A 2,820-nucleotide genomic window follows, 5' to 3' on the forward strand; every position below is an offset into this window, starting at 1 on the left:
AAGCAATTAGAAGGATTTTGAGCTTTATTCACTTTTTTCAACACACTGCTATTATTTTGAACACAACTGTACTTCATTTACTTATTTTTTTACTGATGCATTGAGCAGTCACTGTAGTTACTATTTATTTTTTAAAAATCCTACCTTTCCTCAAGCATTAGTCAGGGCTCAGAGCTCAGTTTTTTTTCATTTCATGTGTAGTTTTTGGATGTGTTTACAAATGTCTGAAACATATCTACCCTTGCTGCAAGCTATTCCCTTGTAGTTTTCTGTAAAGTCACAATGTCACAGTTTGATCAGTGCTTCCCCACCTCTCACAGAGATCACAGTCCTCCCTCTGAAAATGCCTTCATCTGCTTTTTTCTCTAGGAGAATAGCACCACTTGTGGTCAGGCATTGTCCCGGATCAGCATCTGACCTTGACTAAGAAGCTTTGTCAGAGACATAATCATGTGTCTGTGCAGTTCTTGGTTGTGTTCACAGATATCTGACAAAGATCAGCCCCTGCAGTAGCCTCTCACCTTGTGACTTGCTAAAAACAAATGTTGCAGTCTGATTGCTGGGGTAGAGGAGACCAGGGAAAGCCTTCCTTGTTCATGCAGAAGACATGGCATTGCCTTAGTCTAAGCAAAGTTGCCCGTTTTTTAATGATAAAACCTAGAATGTTTCTGCTATTATACTGTTGCGTATTTTGACATGTCAATCGAATGTTTTTATGCAGATCCACTTTAAGAACACCCAACCCATGCAAAAAGAAATAATTTCATGCAGTTTTTACATGTATCCATATACTGAAAAAAGGCTACATAACAAACATTTCTTTGAATAAGTTTATTTTGTGCACCACAAGATCTGCCACAAACAAGGTGTGTTGTCGTTACAGAATACAAAGCTGTTTGAAAATCATCCAGTACATTGCAGAGAGGAAAATGCATAAAATAAATTGAGATGAAAAAAATAATAGTTGAACATATCTGAGAAGATCATACCTGTTATAGTTGAACATATCTGAGAAGATCACACCTCTTATAGTTGAACTTATCTGAAAAGATCATACCTGTTATAGTTGAACTTATCTGAAAAGATCATACCTGTTATAGTTGAACTTATCTGAAAAGATCATACCTCTTATAGCTGGACATATCTGAGAAGATCACACCTCTTATAGTTGGACATATCTGAGAAGATCACACCTCTTATAGTTGGACATATCTGAGATCATACCTCTTGGACATATCTGAGAAGATCATACCTCTTATAATTGGACATATCTGAGAAGATCATACCTCTTATAATTGGACATATCTGAGATCATACCTCTTATAGTTGGACATATCTGAGAAGATCACACCTCTTATAGTTGGACATATCTGAGAAGATCACACCTCTTATAGTTGGACATATCTGAGAAGATCATACCTCTTAAAGTTGAACATATCTGAGATCATGCCTCTTATAATTGGACATATCTGAGAAGATCATACCTCGTATAGTTGGACATATCTGAGAAGATCATACCTCTTATAGTTGAACATATCTGTGATCATACCTCTTATAGTTGAACATATCTGAGATCATACCTCTTATAGTTGAACATATCTGAGAAGATCATACCTCATATAGTTGAACACATCTGAGATCATACCTCATAGTTGAACACATCTGAGACCATACCTCTTATAGTTGAACATATCTGAGATCGTACCTCTTATAGTTGAACATATCTGAGATCATACCTCTTATAGTTGAACATATCTGAGAAGAATATTCCTCTTATAGTTGAACATATCTAAGAAGATCATACCTCTTATAGTTGAAAATATCTGAGAAGATCATACCTCTTATAGTTGGACATATCTGAGAAAATCATACCTCTTATAGTTGAACATATCTGTGATCATACCTCTTATAGTTGAACATATCTGTGATCATACCTCTTATAGTTGAACATACCTGAGATCATACCTCTTATAGTTATACATATCTGAGAAGATCATACCTCATATAGTTGAACATATCTGAGATCATACCTCTTATAGTTGAACACATCTGAGATCGTACCTCTTATAGTTGAACACATCTGAGATCGTACCTCTTATAGTTGAACATATCTGAGATCGTACCTCTTATAGTTGAACATATCTGAGAAGATCATACCTGTTATAGTTTAACATATCTGAGATCATACTTTTTATAGTTGAACGTATCTGAAAAGATCACACCTGCTTTATCCTACAAACCAGAAAGACTTCTTATGTAAATGACTGCTGTAAAAATAACATTTATCATTCTGTCGATTAAAGTGTATCTAAAGCCAAAACTAAAATGCAATATATTGCAGTTCACTAGTCCTCAGATGTGGAGTTCTTTTTATTTTCTCCTTGTAATCCTGTGAATAACACACTTCATGTCCCTTTTTGCGTACACTTATTTCTCCATTGTGTATATGGGGCAGCCACGGTTGTCACATAGGCTGGACTTGAAGCATGTCTGTCGTCAATAACCTCCCTAGCGGTCTGATTATGTCAGTATTTCTGTGCTCAAAGCAGTACATTGTTTTCAATGGAAATATGTTGTTTTTTTATTGTAGGCCTGTAATTCTTAGCAATAACTTACTGAAATCTGTCCGAACAAGAGTCTAGTAAACATTCTGGGTATGATAAAATTTGAAACACAAAATCATAAATTATAATATAATAAATAATCATAAAAATAATAATATAATAATACATTTAATTCAATAATGTAATCAAACCAAAAACACTGCAATTTGAAATATAGCGCCAAGTTCGCCCATCGCTGAGTTCAGTCGCAAAATCG

The 2,820-nt window shown here is 34.9% G+C and overlaps 1 long non-coding RNA gene across 1 annotated transcript; it reads right to left on the reverse strand.

Annotated features, from left to right (window-relative positions):
- Window positions 1–816: 816 nt before the first annotated feature.
- Window positions 817–2,572, reverse strand: LOC149458036 (uncharacterized). Its single transcript, XR_016313533.1, has 2 exons — window positions 1,287–2,572; window positions 817–1,224 (listed from the first exon to the last, which is right to left on the reverse strand). It is a non-coding gene; the product is annotated as an uncharacterized LOC149458036 (long non-coding RNA).
- Window positions 2,573–2,820: the final 248 nt, after the last annotated feature.

This window comes from Staurois parvus, unplaced genomic scaffold, assembly GCF_062004578.1.
Source record: "Staurois parvus isolate SC_StPar_1 unplaced genomic scaffold, SC_StPar_1.0 ptg000298l, whole genome shotgun sequence".
NCBI lineage: Eukaryota > Metazoa > Chordata > Amphibia > Anura > Ranidae > Staurois > Staurois parvus.